The sequence below is a fragment of the Bos indicus genome, chromosome X (assembly GCF_029378745.1).
Source record: "Bos indicus isolate NIAB-ARS_2022 breed Sahiwal x Tharparkar chromosome X, NIAB-ARS_B.indTharparkar_mat_pri_1.0, whole genome shotgun sequence".
NCBI lineage: Eukaryota > Metazoa > Chordata > Mammalia > Artiodactyla > Bovidae > Bos > Bos indicus.
The window spans coordinates 64,908,946-64,930,143 of record NC_091789.1 but is presented as its reverse complement, the minus strand read 5'-3'; the positions used below and the strand labels follow the sequence as shown (position 1 = coordinate 64,930,143).

At 44.0% G+C, this 21,198-nt stretch overlaps 1 protein-coding gene across 2 annotated transcripts in view; it reads right to left on the bottom strand.

Moving 5' to 3' along the window:
* PAK3 (p21 (RAC1) activated kinase 3) overlaps window positions 1-21,198 on the bottom strand; it is a 295,510-nt gene that overhangs the window by 234,146 nt on the left and 40,166 nt on the right. For both annotated transcript variants that reach the window (XM_070783965.1, XM_070783962.1), the window contains exon 2: window positions 11,252-11,347. The gene's annotated coding sequence lies outside the window, so the exon portion shown is untranslated. The remainder of the gene's footprint in view (window positions 1-11,251; window positions 11,348-21,198) is intronic.

Here is a 21,198-nt window from a genome sequence, read left to right as displayed (position 1 = left end):
AGCAGCCCACCAGGCTCCCCGGTCCCTGGGATTCTCCAGGCAAGAACAGTGGAGTGGGTTGCCATTTCCTTCTCCAGTGCATGAAAGTGAAAGTGAAGTCGCTCAATTGTGTCCGACTCTTCTCAACCCCATGGACTGCAGCCTACCAGGCTCCTCCGTCCATGGGATTTTCCAGTCAAGAGTACTGGAGTGGGGTGCCATCGCCTTCTCCGTTCTGCATGCACTACTAGGCCCCAAATATCCAAATGATGCTAATTGGATGACTCGGGGACTTCTGATACTACATATAAATGAAACCAGAATAATGCTCTGGACTTTTTCAGTTCCACTTATTAGGACAAGAAAAATCAGACCACCCTTCTATGCTGCCAATGACACTTATTAAGGCAAAATCATGAAGATGGCTCTGGCTGTGGTGTTACCACCACACTCAGCATTAATTAGAGTTCACTGATTGGTGAGGAATCAAGCACAGGAGATTCAGAAACTCATTATGGTGCTTAATAATGATTTGTTTCCTCACCAGAAATTGGATAAGGATTCTAGATTTCAGTGATTTCACTTCCCTGCTCTTTTCCTTCCCTTCATGCTTCTGTCATCACTGACTCAGCTGGAAACAGAGGTCAATGGCAGGTCCTCTGTGTGCATGCTAAGTCGCTTTAGTCGTGTCTGACTCTTTGCAACCCCCTGGACTGTAGCCCTTCAGGCTCCTCGGTCCATGGGATTCTCTAGGCAAGAATACTGGAGTGGGTCGCCAAACCCTCCTCCAGGGGATCTTCCTGATCCAGGGGTCAAATCCACATCTCTTATGTCTCCTGCAGTGGCAGGCAGGTTCTTTGCCACTAGTGCCACCTGGGAAGCCTGGTGGGTCCCCTATTTGGTGCCTACTGTTTGACTTCCCTGAGCCTTCCCTGGTGGCCACACTCTGTCCATTGTCTAAGATCCCAGCAAGAGGCAACCTTACTTTGTGCAGCTCTATTCTAGTCACACTAGGCTTCCGGCTGTTCCTTAAACGGGTCTGGCCTCAGGACCTTTGCCCTTGCTATTCACTGTGGCTGACTTTGTGGGGCTCTTGTTCTCTCTCTTCTTTAAAGTCTTCATTCAAATGTCACCTTCTCAGGGAAGCCTGACATAACCAACATGTTTTAAAACTGACCCTCTCTTGCTCCCTATCTGCATTTCTTGCTTTATCCATAGTATTTGTTTCCTTCTAAAATGCTAATTTCCCTATCTGGTGAAGGGCTCTGGCTGTCCAGATGAGAGGTACTGTCTACTTCTGTGTTGGGATGCCAGAGGTCAGGATAGTACTCACAGCTTTACGAGGCCAATGGATTTGGAGAGAAGTGGTCCCTCCAAGAAAGAAAAGCAAAATAAACAACATGTTTACTTTACCTCACATCCCTTGCTTTTTTCTCCTTACCCTGTCAAAGCCTTCAGAGTCCAATTTCTACCTGATAATACAAATCAGCCAAGAAGGCATATGTAGGGAGAGAGGAAAAGACAAGACAATTCTAACTGGAGTCCTTTTAGGCCAAAGAGTTTGAACACAGGGGACCTTGCCTGGCCAGTGTTGTCCAGAGACTTCAGGCTAAGCATATTTCATTTCATTGTAAGGTCATAAATATTTTAAAACAATGATTAATTTTAGATGATTAATGAATAAAATAATATTTCTCAACTCCCCCCAAAAATACTAATTTCCCAATTGCTTTAGTTATCCCTTCCTCCACATTCACTCTACCAAAAGGCAAGACTCAGAAAGGCAAGGATATATTTAACTTTTTATTTTGAAATAATTTTGTTAAAAAACAGTGTTTCGAGGGGATGGAGTATTGATATTTTTATTTCTTTAGGAGCTTCTATCACAAAAGTGAATACTCATAGCTTGCATTTTTATAATACTTCAAAAGTAGGTTCCCATACAAATTCCTTGAGATACATTATTATTGGGTCTAGTTCACAGATGAGGACACTGACTCGGGAGGTACAGCAGGTACTGTCAATGTCCTTCCCATATCCTTTGTCATTTATCATTTCTGTGCCTGCCAGCCTGCTTTCAAACTGCCTAAAATAATGTTTGACTTTACAGGACAATAGGAAACATAGCACAGAGTTGCTGTACACCATTCACCCAGCTTCTGCTCACATTAAACTCCTTACATAATAATGGTAATAGTATCGAAACCAGGAAATTAATATTGATACAACACTGTTAACTAATCTATAGACCTTATTCAAATTTCCCCAGTTTTCCCACTAATGTCTTTTTTTTAATCCCAAGATCCAATTCAGGATCTCATATTGTATTTATTGTCATGTCTCAGGATCGTGGGCTTCCCCGGTAGCTCAGCTGGTAAAAAATCCACCTGTACTGCAGGAGACCCCAGTTCGATTCCTGGGTATAGACAGTCCCCAGGAAATGGGATAGGCTATCCACTCCAGTATTCATGGGCTTCCCTGGTGGCTCAGATGGTAAACAATCTGTCTGCAACACGGGAGACCTGGGTTCAATCCCTGGGTTGGGAAGATCCCCTGGAGGAGGGCATGGCAACCCACTCCAGTGTTCTTGCCTGGAGAACCCCCATGGACAGTGGAGGCTGGCAGGCTCCAGTCCATGGGGTTGCCAAAATTTTGTGACCCTATGGACCATAGGCCTCCAGGATCCTCTGTCCATGGGGGTTCTCCAGGCAAGAACACTGGAGTGGGTTGCCATGCCCTCCTCCAGGGGATCTTCCAATCCAGGGATCCAACCTGCATATCTTACACCCCCTGCACTAGAAGGTGGATTCTTTACCATGGAGTCACCTGGGAAGCCCTGTCTGATGTTATTTCATGGTTAAATTAAGGTTGGGTATTTGAAGCAAGAATACCACTGAAGTGAAGTTGTGCAGGGTGGAGTTTTTTGATTGTTCCTTGCCGTAGCCCCAGTTGACCAGATCAGGCCCTGACATATGGGAGGTGCTCAGTACTCGTGAAGACACAAAGGAATCAGACCCCAGGCACTTGCACTCCTTTCTGACCATGGGAAGATTATGTTCTTGGAACATCACATTCGTTGGGAACCTCTTATACCTTTGAGGAAGAAGGAAGTAAGCAAACTGGGTAGGGAGAGGGTTCCCTACCACAAAGTTAAACAACAACAGGTGAAGGAACCCAAGTAGCATAGGGCCCAGTGAGAGGAAAAATGCTATAACACTTAGAGAAAATGATAGAAAAAGTATTGCTACTTTAAAAAAATAATAATAACCTCCCACCTACTATAGACTGAAGGTTTGTATCCCCTCAAAATTGGTATGTTGAAATTTAATGCCCAATGTGGTGATATTTGAATGTGGGCCTTTGGGAGGTGATCAGGCAATGAGGATGGAAACCTGATAAATGCGACAGTGCCCTTATAAGAAAAGGCCCACAGAGCTCCTTCATCTCCCTCTGCCACGTGAGATTATAGCGAGAAGATGGTCATCCACAACCAAGGAGTGGCCTCACTAAATTTGCTGGTACCTTGAACTTTATACTACAAAAAATAAATTTCTGTTGTTTATAAGCCACTCAGTCTACAGTATTCCATTGGAGCCACCAGAACAGATAAAACATTCACCCAAACAAAACACTTTACCTTTCATGTGAAAGTAAATGGCTCAGGCCACAGGTTCTGAAGTCAGATTGGTGGATTCTCAATTTGGCTCCAACACTTACTAGCTAGGTAATGATGAACAAACCTCTTAACCTCTCTGTGCCTCATTTTCCTCATCTGCAAAGTGGACATATGATTACTAGTAATACAGTAGTGTTTTTCTGGGGAATGATGGAGGTAATACAGGTGAGCAGCTTAATGTGTTCAGCTGCTTCAGTCGTGTCCAATGTTTTGTGACCCCATGAACTGTAGCCCTCCAGGCTCTGGTCTATGGTGTTTTTCAGGCAACAATACTGGAGTGGGTTGCCTTTTCCTACTCCAGGGGATCTTCCCAACCCAGGGATCAAACCCGTGTCTCTTGCGTCTCTTGCATTGACAGGCAAGTTGTTTACCACTAGCACCACCTGACCCACTCCAGTATTCTTGCCTGGAAAATCCCCGTGGACAAAGGAGCCTGGTGGGTTACAGTCCATGGGGTCGCAAAGAGTCAGACACGACGGAGCGACTAAGCACAACACAGCACAGCGCCACCTGCGAAGCCCTGTCTGATGTTATCTCATGGTTAAATTAAGGTTGGGTATTTGGAGCAAGAAGCTTAGAGCCATATCTGAAACATAGTAAGCACTCAACTTTCCAGAACACTATCCAATAAGTCATCTCATTAGATATTCAGAGCAATCCCTCAAGAGCAGATATTATGACTTTCTTTGACCAATAAAGAAATTGAGCATTAGGGAGTTCCCTGGGGTCCAGTGGTTAGAATTCAGTGCTTTCACTGCTGTGACCCAGGGTTCAATCCCTGGTCAGGGAACTACAATCCCACGAGCTGCATGGCATGGCCAAAAAATAAAAAACAACAGAAAAAAAAGAAGAAGAAGAAGAAAGAAATTGAGGCTTAGAAAAGTGAAGATTCACCTTAGGCCTCCTAAGCTACTGAGCGAGAAAGCTGGAGTAAGATATAGGTCATATCTTTCCTAGTCCAGTGCTGTTTAGATTTATCTCTTAGCATCACACTCTTCTTGGTACTGGAGAGGATCTGGGATACTCTCAACATTCTAGAATCTTCCAGCACAAGTGAGAAAGAGAGAACAAGCGTTCTAAGATAGCCCAGCAACTCTCCACGGAACAGTGGTCATACTGATAACCACAGGCAGCTTCCACCTTATACCGACAGGGCTTCTGGGATGGTTGTTTGAACCATGGGAGGTATTTTCCAAGGGAGGTAACACTGTGAGCAAGGGTAGGCACCCAAGCCAGCCTACCAAACATACTCATAGCAGATCACGGCTGCTGGTACAGAGCCTGGCTACTGATGCGGTTCCTGGAGCACAGTTTTTTACAGGGGTGGGGAAAGGAGGCAGAGGCTGGGGAGGAAGGTACAGCCTGGGTTCTGCCAGGCCTTGATGGCCCAGGAAGAAAGTCGGCTTTGGTTCTACATGTGATGGGAAACCACTGGAGGCTGTCAAGCCAAGGAATTATTTTATCTGACTTACTTTTGAAAGAGCACTTTGATGCTATAGTAGAGAACCATGCAGAACTGATTCTGTCGTGAGACAGACCTGGACTTGAATTTCAACTCTTTCCCTTCATAGATTGAACTTTTTCTGTGTAACAGAGACAATAATAGTATTAGGAGGATGGGATTGACATGTACACACTGTTGTATATAAATTAAACAACCAATAAGGACCTCCTGTATAGCACAGGGAACTATACTCAATAATCTGTAATAACCTATATGAGGAAACAATCTAAAAAAGAGTGACTATATATTATATATCTCTATAACTGATTAACTTTACCTTATACTTGAAACTAATACAACATTGTAAATCAATTTACAGTTCAATTTTTAAAAATAGCATTTACCTCACAGGTGTGCCGTAAGGAGTACAACAGATAATATATATAAAGTGCTTAGTCCAGTGGCTGGCCCATAGTAGGTGTTCAATGTGTGTCAGCTGCAATTATTATTATTAGTTGTTGTTGTTGTTTTATTATTATAGTAACAACTTTGAGAAAATACACAGGATGTGATTCAGATTAAGTGTTAGGTCAATGCGGGTTGGAATAAACTCTTTGGACTCCTAAGACCTGACACGATAGTGGACTCTTCAGGTGCCAGGTGGGGAGATGGAAAAGGTCTGTCTGGGGGTACTGCCAACTAACTACATCCTTTTTTCCCAGCCCAGGACATGCTCTTGCCTGTGGCTGTATCGCTGCACAGGACTATGTCTGGGCACTGAGTGAGATGACAGGGAAGGCATGGATAAAGAAGCACTCTTTCCTCACCATTCGTATTAGTTCCCAGAGTCCCAAAGGGTCCATTCATTCAAAAGTGCCTCCTGTGTGCTAGTCCGATACGGGGCCATGCCATCTTTCCAGCAACGGCTGAGTCACAAGAACCCTGGGGGAAGCCCCAGTGCGCTGACAATCACCTTACTCTGTGAGGATTATGCAATGTGGCAACTGGGAGGAGCCAGGTCCAAGGCTTCTGGTGGCTGCTTGGCCATCGGCTTCTCCTTGGACTCTGGTTTAGCTATTCCTTGGCATGAGCAACAAGAGGTTATGAATCACCCTCCAGCCAGGAGGGGCAGACTGGGATAGCACTGCGACCCATGTCTCAAATGTGCCCTTTGCTACAGATTGACCACGCCCAGAGAATGGTGATGAAGCACAGGGGTTTCTCTTCTGGCACGCTCCTGAGCTTTGCTGTCTCATCTGGCTGCACCCAGTTCTTACAGTCCCAAAGCCTGTCTGCTTCGTGGAGCAGAGGATTGCAGAGATACAGCATGCCCTCTCAGCAAAGGGAGTTGTGTCATGCCAACCCATGTCTAGGCTGTCTGGCTCTTAGGTAAGCTTGGTGTGCCAGGAGTGTGGCAGGAATGACTGGGACTCAAGCCAAGGTTCTATGCAATTCACCTGCCACTTTATCCTGCTATTACTTCTTATTCAATGCTTTAACATTTACTTCCATTGATTTTTTCTGTTTACTATTTGTTTGGCTGCATTGGGTCTTAATTGCATCATGTGGGATCTTAGTTCAGGCATGCAGGATCTAGTTCCCTGACCAGGGATCAAACCTGGATCCCTGCATTTGGGAGCAAAGAGTCATAGTCACCAGATCACCAGAGAAGTCCCTAGTTCCATTAATTCTTTCAAACATTTGATCATTCACTTAATCAACAAGATTTAAAATTTTTCATTGTCATTGAAGTATGTAGTTGATTTACCATGTTGTGTTAGTTTCTGGTGTACAGCAAAGTGATTCAGTTATATATAGATATGTATGTTCTTTTTCATCTTCTTTTCCATTATGGCTTATTACAGGATATTGGATATAGTTCCCTGTGCTATACAGTAGGACCTTGTTGTTGACCCATCCTATATATTAGAGCTTACATCTGCTAATTCCAAACTCCTAATGTGTCCCTTTCTCATTCCCTCCCTTCAACAACCACAAGTCTCTCTCTATGTCTCAACAACAGTTATGGAATTCCAACTCCGTGCTAGGCAGTGTGGGAGGTGGCACAGACACATGAGACAAAATCCCTGCCCTCAAGGAACTTACATTCTGAGGTCTGAGACTAGATCATTCATATTATTTATTTCTCTTCAACTCTAACCCCACCTGCAGATACTACTACTGCCCCACTGCTGCCGTGCTCCTTATATTATAACCTTGAAGCAGCTGTTTATACTTATTGTCTCCAAGTCCTCTCCTCCCCCTCCTTCTTGTTGTTTAGTCGCTCAGTCATGTCCAACTCTTTCCAGCATGATAGAATGCAGCATGCCAGGCTTCCCTGTCCTTCATTATCTCCTGGAGTTTGCTCAAACTCATGTCTATTAAGTTGATGATGCCATTCAATCACCTCATCCTCTGTCGCCCCCTGCTTCTCCTGCCCTCAATCTTTCCCAGCATCAGGCTCTTTTCCCTCTTCCATGGAGTCTTCCCCCCTGTACACATGTACCTCCCAGACTAAGTTAGAAGCCACCTGCTTTGAACTTCCAGAACTTGTTAAGAGTGTGGGCTTGAGAGTCAAACCTGTGTTTGAATATCACAGCTGTACCCTCCCAGTTCTGTGATCTTAAATAAGTCACCGATCTTTTCAGGGCCTGATTATCCTTATCTGTAGAATGGAAATAAAACTATATAAGATATTTCAAAACACCTAACTGAAAGTGAGTCAGTTTTTTATATCAGGTGGCCAAAGTATTGGAGCTTCAGCTTCAGCATCAGTCTATCCAATGAATATGCAGGGTTGATTTCCTTTAGGATTGACTGGTTTGATCTCCTGGCTATCCAATGGACTCTCAAAAGTATCCTCCAGCACCACAGTTCGAAAGTATCAATGCTTCGATGCTCAGTCTTCTTTATGGTCCAACTCTCACATCCATACATGACTACTGGCAAAACCATAGTTTGAGTATACGGAACTTTGTCGGCAAAGTGATATCTTTGCTTTTGAATATGCTGTCTAGGTTCATCATAGCTTTTCTTCCAAGATGATCTGATTTACTATTGTCTAATATCAATAACCTCAGATATGCAGATGACACCACCCTTATGGCAGAAAGTGAAGAGGAACTAAAAAGCCTCTTGATGAAGGTGAAAGAGGAGAGTGAAAAAGTTGGCTTAAAGCTCAACATTCAGAAACCGAAGACCATGGCATCTGGTCCCATCACTTCATGGGAAATAGATGGGGAAACAGTGGAAACAGTGTCAGACTTTATTTTTGGGGCTCCAAAATCACTGCAGATGGTTACTGCAGCCATGAAATTAAAAGACGCTTACTCCTTGGAAGGAAAGTTATGACCTACCTAGATAGCATATTGAAAAGCAGAGCCATTACTTTGCCAACAAAGGTCCGTGTAGTCAAGGCTATGGTTTTTCCAGTGGTCATGTATGGATGTGAAATTTGGACTTTGAAGAAGGCTGAGCGCCGAAGAATTGATGCTTTTGAACTGTGGTGTTGGAGAAGACTCTTGAGAGTCCCTTGGACTGCAAGGAGATCCAACCAGTCCATTCTGAAGGAGATCAGCCCTGGGATTTCTTTGGAAGGAATGATGCTAAAGCTGAAACTCCAGTACTTTGGCCATCTCATACGAAGAGTTGACTCATTGGAAAAGACTCTGATGCTGGGAGGGATTGGGGGCAGGAGGAGAAGGGGATGACAGAGGATGAGATGGCTAGATGGCATCACTGACTCGATGGACGTGAGTCTGAGTGAACTCCAGGAGTTGGTGATGGACAGGGAGGCCTGGCGTGCTGCGATTCATGGGGTTGCAAAAATCGGACACGACTGAGCACCTGAACTGAACTGAACTGAATATAGCTCTTGCTGCTATGTGGAGGGCATGAGTGAAAGGAGAGAAACAACTTCAGGGTGACCTAAACTAAGCTGGTGCCTGATGTCCCTTTCCATTTAGACAGAAACCTGAGAGCAACATACAAATACATTCTGCTCAGATAAACACAGACTCAAGGCCACTGTTTTCTGGAAACCTTCCCAAAGCTATGATTCCATAGATTGCTAGCTCTGTGACCAGTGGCTCAGTGGTTGGAATATGTATGCCATGTCCAGCCCTACGGACAAGGCCCCCTTGATCAGTAAGGCCCCCTTGATCAGTTAATGGGAAAGATGGTTACTAACAAGAACACAATACAGTGATAAAGAGATTTTAAGATGTGATAGCAGCATTCATTCATCGAAATTTTAAAGAGCCCCACTAATCCCCAGCACTGGGTCTTTTATGCTTTCTAGTTGGTGGGGTGCTAGGTGCTAGGGAGGAGAAGAAAGAGAGAATGGGAGAGAGAGAACTCAGCTCACACGGGAGCTTATACATTAGAGGAGGAGATCAAGACATGAACGCAAACAGAAATCACACAAAATATATTGAGGTTAAGTATCCAAAGGGAGATAGAAATACAATAAATAATTGTCATTTATTTAACACTCAATGTATGTGAAGCACTGTGTTAAGTTTTACATACATTCTCCTGTAAGAGTCATAAGTCTATGGAATAAGTAATATGATCACCCATGATGCTATAATAGCAGCTAACATTTATTAAGTGCTTTATATCAGCCAGGCATTGGGTTAGGTGTTTTGAAATATCTTATACAGTTTTATTTCCATTCTACAGATGAGGATAATCAGGCCCTGAAAGGATAGGTGACTTATATAAGATCACAGAACTGGGAAGGTACAGCTGTGATATTCAAACACAGGTTTGACTCTCAAGCCCACACTCTTAACATGTTCTGGAAGTTCAGAGCAGGTGGCTTCTAACTTAGTCTGGGAGGTACATGTGTACAGGGAGGAAGACTCCATGGAAGAAAGAAAGTGTGAAGATGAGAAGGAAAGAAACTATACAGGGCCTGGCAACTGGCCTCACTTGGCAGAGCTGGCGGTATGTGGTGGGGAGAACCTGTCTATCACTCCAGACTTGGTCTTGGGGTACCTTGGTTCTTGGTTCTCCTAAGGCCCCAGAGAGTTCAAACATCTTTAACTACCCTTCAAAGAAGGATAAGGTTTAGATTTGCAAACTCAAAACATGATGAGCAAGGAGTTGGCAGACCCTTCTTTAGTTTATGTCTTCGGTAGAAGCAGCCTTTGACATTCGTAACATTGAAAACAAGATCCCAGACGGACAGGGAATCCAGGGGAGGCAAAACCCAGCAACCAACACCACATCTCAAGCCAGCAAAGAAAGTTCATCATGCATCACTGCTTACACAACAGCAAAAATTCGCCAATGATGTAAACCTCCATCAATATGGGATTGATGAGTTAAGTTAGGATGCATCTGCAGAAAAGAACACTGTGTTGTTCAAAAGGATGAAGTGAAACTGTATATTCTGACAAAGAAAGACATTTCCAAAAGCTTATAAGGTAAAAAAGTAGGTCACACAACATTCTCTGTAGCATGATTCGATTTATATCACAGATCTGTGTTTATGAATACACAAAACCACGAACCACAGTTATCCAGAAGTTGGTCATCACAAAGAATTACAGAAGGACTTTCTAATTCATATACTTTTGAATGCTGCTGACCTTTACATGCTTATATTACTTTTATCATTGGAAAAAGTACAATAGTTTCCATTTTACAAAACAAAAGAAACCTTCTTGGATCACCTTCCATCCATCCTGACTTTTGTAACTACAACATATCTTAGGTTCAGCAGTGCATCTGAAATTATATCCTACCACTTTCCCACAAATGACTTAAGACAAGACAGCGATATATTAACCAGGTTATAACACAGGTGAAATAGACTGGCAATTGATCAAAAATTTTACACAAAACATAGGTAGCAAGCAGGAGAAAAGTCACCAGAGAAAGGCCACAGGGCTTTTCCACTTTTACTAGTAACTTAGATCAGTGATCCCCAACCTTTTTGGCACCAGGGACTGATTTCCCAGAAGACCATTCTTCCATGGACTAGGGAGTTGGGGGGCGGAATAGTTTCAGGATGAAGCACGCACATAACATTTATTGTGCACTTTATTTCTAATGTAATGGTGCTGCTGATCTGACAGGAGGTACCAGTCTGTGGCCCGGAGGCTGGGGATCCCGGACTTAGATGACACAGAAAACGTACTTACCACGTCTGAAGATGACCCAAAACTGGCGGGGATATCAAATTTGTTGAAGAACAGAACTGAGATTCAAAATGAGCTCAGAATGGCTGGAGTACAGGGCTAAAATTAAAAGAAGTAATAAGGTGAAAATTATAAGATAAAGAAAAATATTCTCAAAAATTTAAAAGTCTATTTTGTGAGGCCAGAATAAGGGAAGCATGGCTTGGCAGCAGGTCACATAAAAACAGGCAATTCAGAAAAGATCTAGCAGTTCAAGTTGACCCATAGCATAATGTAACTAAATTATGTAGCTGCTAAAAATGGAGCACATTTTAGGTTGCATTAATTAAAGTATGGTTTCTAGACCCCAGAATATAATTGTCACACTTCAGTCTCTGCTGTTCTCTCCCAGAGTCTCCTGTTCCAATCTATGCCCCACATTGCAAGAGGATCATTAACAAAGGGAAACATCTCCAGAGGATGGTCACGAACTTGACAAAGGAGCTGGAAACCATCCCATAACAAGAGTGGCTCTTGAAGGGACCAGAGACACAGGGTCTAAAAAAGAGAAACATCCCATATAGGATACCCGCATGCTTTCCAATCTCGGAAGCATTCCCATATACGTACTTAACTGGGTTGCTCAGGTGACAGAACTAGGACTACTGCCACCTAGTGGTAGCAAGGAGGCAGATTTTTCAGTAAACCTGTCAAAAAAGGCTTTCTGACCTTGAGAGGGTCCTGCAGGACGTGGAGTAGCCTGGTAAGACTGTTATTTTAAGACAAGGATGGATGAACAGATACCCAGTGGCAGAATCACAGTAACCAGGGCCCTTTCAGCTTTAAAAGATTACATCTTTCTCCTATGAGATCGCCATGTCCTCCCTGGATCAATGAGCCTCTCTCTGTGGTCTACAGAGTGGTAAGGACAGCTGGACAGGAACTACTGAGGCTGTCCCCTCTTGCTTATTGTTATCCAAGACCTGGGTGGGCAAAACTCACTGCTTATCTTATATTTTTATTTGACTTATTTAGTTTTGTTTCCTATCCTCATCTAATGGGCTATAAGTATAAGCAGGGATCCTGTATGTCCTGTTTTTGGCTAACTCTCAACCTCTGGAATATCAGTAGCAGATGGTAGGTGCTCAGTAAATATTTAACGAAATGAGTGCTGCTGCTGCTGCTGCTGCTGCTAAGTCGCTTCAGTCGTGTCCGACTCTGTGTGACCCCATAGACGGCAGCCCACCAGGCTCCCCCGTCCCTGGGATTCTCCAGGTAAGAACACTGGAGTGGGTTGCCATTTCCTCCTCCAATGCATGAAAGTGAAAAGTGAAAGTGAAGTCGCTCAGTCGTGTCCAACTCTAACGACCCCATGGACTGCAGCCTACCAGGCTCCTCCGTCCATGGGATTGTCCAGGCAAGAGTACTGGAGTGGGGTGCCATTGCCTTCTCTGAACGAAATGACTAGTGCATCCCAAATTGACATCATTTTCAGAAGTTTTAATTTTCTCAATAAAAGACATTTCAGATTTAAGAACCAGATCTCACAATAATAACAAGCAGTTGTATCTTAGTAGTAGGATTCCAGGTGATTTTGTTTGTTTCTCCATTTCCCCAATTTTTTTTATGCAATCATATTGCATTACCTAGCCATCGTCATTGTAATAGCTAACATCTACTGAGTGCTTTCCTTGTGCCAGGCATGGGGATAAGCACTTTACTTGGATTAATTCATTTAAGCTCACAATAGCCTTTTCAGTTGGCACTAGTATTACTCCCATTTTAAAGACAGGAAACTGAGAAACAGGGAGGTGATATGACTTGCCCAAGGTGATGCAACTAATACCAGGCAGAATTCAAAGGCCATGTTATTACCCCCTGACACCAATGTAAGATGAAAAATGATTACGATGAGAATGACAACTAACATTTCTTTAGTCCTAATCATGTATAATATGTGTTAGTCACTCAGTCATGTCTGAGTCTTTGTGACCCCATGGACTATAGCTCTCCAGGCTCCTCTGTCCATGGGATTCTCCAGGCAAGAATAATGGAGTGGCTTGCCATTCCCTTCTCCAGGGGATCTTCTTACCCCAGGGATTGAACCCGGGTCTCTCACACTGCAGGCAGATTCTTTACCATTTATTTGTATAAGGTTCTGTGCTGTTTCCAAAACATGACCTCCTTCAATGCTCAGAACAGTCCCTTAAAGTGGGAACTATTATTATGACCATTGTACAGTATCAGCCCCTTCTGTAACGTAATCAACCATGTCCACTGCCCCACCTGGACTCTATTTTGATTTCATGAGAATCATACTTTTCTTGATTGTCTCTTCTGCATTCCAGCCAAGTGAAGAAGTGATTATCTGCCAGTCACTACTTGAACCCTCCACTCTATGGAGATTAGGTCTCCAACATAGATAACTGTGCTGTTGTCCCTTTCTAGAATGTCCTTCTTTCCTCTTTCACCACAATCCTACTAATTTTTTTTCCCAAACACAGCTCAAATGCAACTCCCTCCAGGAATCCTTCAGTGATCAGCCCTTTCCACCACAATCTCTCTTATTATACAGCCTGTACATTTCATTCAGCCTGGTCATCTCTGGCTTGGTAGTGCTGGCTCTCCTTCAACTCACATATGTCCCTTTTTCTCAGTTAGACTAGAGCTCACAGAGGCAGCTAGGTCTTGAGTTTCTTGGCATGCCCTGAATAAATGGTCTCTTAGCTTCCCCTTAGTAGGTGCTCAGTAATTATTTTGCTGATTTCATAATGATAATCTCACCTCACAGCTGTAAAACATTGTCTTTTCCAATAGGTCTCATACATATTGTCTCACTTTTGCTTCAAAGGAGACAGACAAGATTTTACTTTTCTCATTTTCACAGTAAAGTAAGTTGAAGGCCAGGGAGGCTAAGTAAGCTGTCTCAGGTCACACATCTCAGAATTCAGCCCAGCCCTCTGGACTCGAAGCCCCAGATTCTTTATCCTAGAACACACTGATTCTACTGGAAGGTACCGCTGGCTGGGAGTAATGCTAATAACATTCCTATAAAGACCTTGTCTTGATCCTATCACTGGAGCGAAAGCAATAAAGAGTGACAAGAGGCCATATCCACGGTTGAGATTGGGAAGGCAGGTAAATTCACACACTCTGTGCCGAGAAGTGCCTGGTGCTTATCAGATGGGTGGTGATGACTGTGTTATATCCCCTGTGAGGAGGACACTTGGGACTGAACAAAACGTTGTCCTCCACAAAGGCCAGCGTGGCTCAATCCTCAGCAGAAGTGGGGCAGTCCAGCAGGCACGGGGTGAATGAGAGAGAGCACTAAGAAGCAAGAAAGGTGGGTTCAAGATCCCGCTCTGATCCTATCTAGCTGTGTGACCACAGGGAAGGTGACCAGCCTCTCTGAGGCTGTACTTCCTTCCTCACTAGTCGATGTCCCATGACAAAGCCTCTCATAGACCCTGTGTTCCACGAACTGGTGATCCACAAACCAAATTTGGGCCAGGAACATATTTTCTTGGGCCCAAATACTGTTTAAAATTGTTTTGATCTGGTAAGCAACACTTAAAAATCAGAAGATTTTATAGAAATATTCAGTTTCCAAGCTTTCTAGAAAAAAATAGGAAGACCTGGCAACATTAGAAAAGTGGAAGACTTTACATAAAATTTGATTTCCAGTCTTTCTAGAAAACAATATCTGGATATACGTGATTATTTTTGTCAATTGTTTATTCTTTACAATATAACATGATAGGTTTTGATAAGTAGCACAGAGAAAATATAAAGCAGATAGGGAGTTCTGAAGTAGTAGGGCAGGGGAATCCAGCAAGGCCTGCAGTTAACAGAAGCTGCTCTGAGAAAGCCTCACTGCCAAAGGAAGCTATTCCCAGGACCACAGTGGGCTGGAGTCCAGGTGTTTCGGCTCCCTTTAGATGGCGCGTGTAGGGAAAGGTTTAGGAGTGCTAATGCCCTTTACATACCAAGTAGGGAGTAAGAAGACACTGACCTTGGCTGATGTGAATTGAAACACAGTTTTAAGCTTATTTTTTGATTTCACAAAGGCAACAAAAGAGTTTCAAGTGGTAAAATAAGTATCAAAGTCTGAGAGAAGGAGACGAGCAAATTGTATTTACAAAGCATTCCCTAATCAAGAGCAACTAAACACTGTCATTCACCCAGATGCATTTTCTGTCTAATGGGGGTCAAAGCAATTAGCCTGATACCTGTAGCAATATCCTGCCTTGCCCTTACATCTCAGGCCAGGGCCATTACAAGGTATCAGAACTCATTCTAATCAGAAAACAACCAACTCTGTCAACCCAAGCACAGCATGGCAGAGACGTGAAGAGGAGAAATGGATCCTACTCCATTCTCTTGTTGGCCATTTATTGTCTGGGCTGGGACCTGACAGGTGATTTCTCTGGATACCAGTGTTTCTAAATGGAACATAGCACCCATTAGTACACTCCAACATTTTGGATCATGATCTACAGTAAGAAATATGTTTGTCATTCATATAGCACACATTACTAAATATATATATATATATATATATATATATATATATATATATATATGTAGATAGACAATAAACATATCATGAAGCAATCCTTACCCTTATTGTGTGTATTGTGCATTATTATTTCCCGGTTCATCCCCCCCTCCTTTTTTTTAATCCTGATCACTACTCACTAAATTGATTTTCTTAGCCGTGGGTAATAATTGGCAGCTTGAAAAACACTGCTTCAGACTAATGGTTCCCAAATCTGGTGCCACATCAGAGTCCCTTGGAGTCCTTGTTAAATACATATACTTCTGCTCCCTTCCAAACCTACAGAATCAGAATTTCTTCAGCGTGAGACCTAAGAATCTATATTTTCTTTTACCAAGGACCAGCCATACACTGGCATTAAGACATCACAGTTCTCCTCAAGACGTAGAAGCAAATAACAGCAATCACAGTCATTACTATCAAACACCTACTTCATGCCAGTGCTGCTGGCATAAGCACTTTCTATTCATTGACTCACTTAAATCCTCAGAGCAACTCCACTTTATAGATGAGGAAACTGAGGCTCAGAGACATAGATAGAGAGGTTAAGGAAGTGGTGGGGCTATGATTCATGGGGGCTCTGTTCCCACCCTTACTGATCCCTCCACCCTCTCCCCTCTGTAGTTCCAGAGACCTTGGATCTATGCTAGATGTTCTATACCAATTCAAGTTCAAGACCATACCCCAAGGGGTCCAACCAACAAAGTTGTAAAGGTGTAAAACAAAACAATAAGAGTTGCACTTATATTGAATTTTGACTGTCCAAAGCATATGTGTGTCTATTTTCTCCACATTTATTCCTTTCAGGTATCCTGTGAGGCAGAAAGTGTTAGTCAAAGTGTTAGTTGCTCAGTTGTGTCTGACTCTTTGCAACCCCATGGACTGTAGCCCGCCAGGCTCCTCCATCCATGGAATTCTCCAGGTAAGAATACTGGAGTGGGTAGCCATTCCCTTCTCCAGAGGATCTTCACACCCCAGGTATCAAACCCAGGCCTCCTGCATTGCAGGCAGATTCTTTACCATCTGAGCTGCCAGGGAAGATGGCAGAAGAGGCAGGAAAAAAAAAAATACAGAGACACAAAGAGGGGAAGTGACTTACCCAAGGTCTGACAGCAAATCAAAGAAAAGCTATCCCAGGCAGGGTCTACTACCGACTTCCCCAGGCAGGGTCTACTACTGCTCTTGGGCTGGCTTTCTCCAGGGTTTCTAGATCCACCCCACTTCAAGTCTATCTCCCTTTAAAGTAGAAAAGGAAGAAGACCTGGTACTTTCTGCCTCCCTTTTTACAGGATTTACTATCAACTTCTGAAATGAGCACACTCTGTATACACACTGCCTGAGGGACAGGTTGCCCCAAACCGCCTACACAAGGCTGTACTGAAAACTGGCAGTATTTCTGTTTTTGCCATATAATTTGGAAACAGAAAACTCTGCACCATGCTTCAAAGAAAACTAATGGATTCAAGGATGAAAGGAAAAGGCATTATCCCTCCCACACAAGGTAAATGCCACCAGCCAAGAGTGAGGCAGTGGTTGGAAGTCACTGCCGAGCAAAATGTTGTGAGCCCACAGAAAGCCAAGGCGGTGGACTGGATCAATCTCTGTGATGGCAGAAAGGGGCTGGAGGGATGAATGACCCCCATTTAGCTTCCTTGGCTGAGACCCTTCCTCTGTTGAGAACATCCCTTCTGTTTCTGCCATAGAAAGGGGTGTTGTTCACAATGTGTATACATTTATGTGACACATGACTAGCTCTTTATCAAACACTCTTATTGATTCTAACATTTTTCTTCACCCCTTCCCCTTCACAATGCAGGTCGTTCCCTCTCTCCCCTTAACAAATCCCAAGGATCATCTAACACACACACTATTTGGTGAAAATAAAAGCAAGCCATCCTTCTCTTGGCCTCCGTCTCCCCATCTCTAAAGTCAATTATTGTTGCTTAGCAGCTAAGTCATGTTCGACTCTATAACCCGCCAGGCTGGACTATACCCCGCCAGGCTCCTCTGTCCATGGGATTCTCCAGACAAGAATACTGGAGTGGGTTGTCATTTCCTTCTCTAGGGGATCTTCCCGACCCAGGGATCGAACCCAAGTTTCCTGTGTCTCCTGCACTGGCAGGCAGGCTCTTTACCATGCACCACCTGGGAAGCCCACATAAAGTCAACGAGTTAAACCAAATGGTCTGTTAGGTCCCTTCTCTAGTTCTAGGATGCGGATAAAGTATGTAGGTAAAGCCCTACATATAGCCCACAAATGTGACTCAGGATCTGAGCAGGGAGGGGCAAACTGATTTCAAATTGTGTTTTAAACAGTTGTCTTTTGTTAAAGGGGGTCCAAAAGGTGGGATAAAGAAAAAAAGAAACATTTCTATCATGCCCATGATCGGGCTAACATCCTAACAACGAAGGTCACTCTCCTTTTTTCTGTCTCTTGCTTTACTTTTTGTTCTCTCTACACGTGGTTGCAAAGCCTGCCTAGTCAGTTGCCTCTTCCCTGTGTGTCAGTTTCACATCCCAGGTGAAGGTGCAGGGAGCAATCTGGCCCTGTAATAGCCGAGGTTACAGCCACGCAGAGCTTCAAGTTAATGCCAGTCTCACCTCCACGGAAGCACTCCACTTGATGTCAGAAAAATTGGAAGAGGTGTTAAATTTGCTTTGTGATTGCAACTCCCTTTTAGTTGGGGGAGGCTGGCTTAGGATTTGATGGTTTTATAGATTTCAATATCAAGAAAGTAGAAAAGATCTCAGCTTTTTAACTTACATTGTCAATCACCGAAGTGGCTCCTTCCCCAAGGGGATGCTAACTAGATCAGCACTTGCTGCGGTTTTGCCAACACAGCATGGGCACCTCTCCCACCTGCTTCCTGGGGCTGGGTTCAAGATGATGAGATTGCATAAGGGAAACAGTTCCAGGGCATTTAAAAAAAAAACAGAGGAAATAAAAATATTCTCACCCTTCCACAGTACAGCAGATGCACTTCAGTCAAACCGCCACCATTTGAATCAAGTTACAGACTCTCCTGGGTCTCAGGTTGCTCATCGTCAAATGGGAATAATATTAATAATACCTCCGAAGGTTATTGTGGAGAGTAAATGGGTAAAGTGCCTAAAGCAATGCCCCACCACATGCTAATGCCTCAATAACTGCAGTTATGCTGACTATTATAATTTCTCTTGGCCAAACCAGTCTCTAACCAGCATTTTCTGGTCATCTCATTTCACCTGAGTGAAAGTCACTCAGTTGTGTCTGACTATTTGCGACCCCATGGAATAGCCCATGGAATTCTCCAGGATAGAATACTGGAGTGGGTAGCTGTCCCTTTCTCCAAGGGATCTTCCAACCCAGGTCCCCCACATTGCATGCAGATTCTTTACCAACTGATCCACCAGGGAAGCCCTCTCATTTCACCAGAGGATCTAAAAGCACACTAGCGATGAGGTTGAGCTGAAGTGCATCTTGGAGCCATTTGGGTGGGTTGAAGCTGCCCATTTTCCAGTTGCTGCCCTGCTGTTTATTCACTCAGCAAATATTTATTGACCACCTATTACACGGCAGGCACTGTACTAGGTGATGAGATACTAGTGAACAAGATAAAGTCCTTGCTTCATAGTGTAAACACTCTAGAAGGGTCGGAGGGGGTGCACAGTATGCAGACAAGAAATACAATGAATGAGACAGGGATGAGCTCTCATGATCTGGAGATCTAAAGCCAGTAAGGCTGGGGTGGGGGTTGGGGCATGGGAAAAGGGTGGTGTGAGATGAGACTGCAGAGGAAGGCAGGGGCCAGATCAGTAGAGCCTTTCAGGCCAGGTGAGGAGTTTTATCTTCATCCTAAGAACACTGGGAAATAAATGGAAGATTTCAAGCAAAGGGTCAATACACTATGTGTGGCTGAGAGGAAGAGGAACATTGTAGGCGAAAAATTATAAGCCGTGCTTTGAACAGTGTGCATCGACTCTGGCTGCCCAGGTAAGCAGCTGATCTGTCAGTTTCTGTATCTTAAGTTCCTTCCCACTGAGGATCTCAAAGCATGAGGGGCCTCTGGAAAATTGGTAATCCCTGCTCCTTATCTTTGGCTCAGCAGGTTTCTTTTTGTGCCTCCTTTGGCCGAAGATGAAATAATGATTTCAGTTTGTTCCTACCAGTTTTCCAAGATTCTTCATTTATTTACAGGATCCTGATACCTCTCAATCTCTCTCACATACATGCACATGCTCACGTGCATGCTCACACACACACACACACACACACACATTTATCATTTCCCAATGTTGCTTTTTATCTGATCACTCTTTGTCATGACCTGAAAACCTTCCACTTTGGGGCATACACCTTCATTCAAGGACAAGGATTCTCCATCTGCTGCCACCAAGAAATCGCCCAGAGTTTCACAGCTTCACCCTAACCCTCTCCCCGTGATAGGAGAAAGGTACTTGGAGCAGAGCCAAGTGAGCTGAGAAAATGAGTCAAGCACTGAGAAATTAAAGAAAGTAATGTTGACTGGGGCAGGGGGATTAATCAGGAAATCTTAAGGTCACTGTGATCTCTTTGATTGCATTAACATCCAGTAGCAGAAGACTACAGATTGATCAGTGTTACAGCAGCAGGGAGGGGGAATGAACCTGGAAGTCTAATGCCCAGAGCTCCATCTTCCTAATGCCCACTAGCCTTCAAGCCAGTGGCTCAGCTGATAAAGAATCCACCTGCCAGTGCAGGAGACTCAGGAGATGCGAGTTTGATCCCTGGGTCGGGAAGATCCCCTGGAGAAGGAAATGGCAACCCACTCCAATATTCTTGCTGGGAAATCCCATGGACAGAGGAGCCTGGCGAGCTACAGTCCATGGGGTCACAAAGCCAGACATCTTCCATAGGGAGAATTAATGATAGTAGATGAAGCCAGATCTCTTCATTTCTGAGCCAGTCACACTCCCTTAGAACCCACTTCCTCCCTAGAAGTGTATCAGGTCATCTATGCTCGGTGCTAAATCATTTCAGTCATGTCTGACTCTTTGCGACCCCATGGACTCCTCTGGCTCCATGGAGCTCACCAGGCTCCTCTGTCCGTAGGGAAGAATGTTCTCCAGGCAAGAATACTGGAGTGGGTTGCCACGCCCTCCTCCAGGGGATCTTCCCAACCCAGGGATCGAACCCACGTCTTTTACACGTCCTGCACTGACAGGTGGGCTCTTTACCAGTAGGCACCAGATAGCTTTCATTAAATTGCCCCCTTGCACACTGCGCCCATTCTTCACATTCGATCAGACTATCCTTTCCTCCAAATAGCCCTTTCTCCAGATGGCTTAGGGAAGACTTTTGAAGAACTAATCACTCATGGTGAGCCAAGTACTGGGTTGGCCAAAAGGTTTGTTTGTGCTTTTCCATAACATCTTTATGGATAAGTCTTCAGGG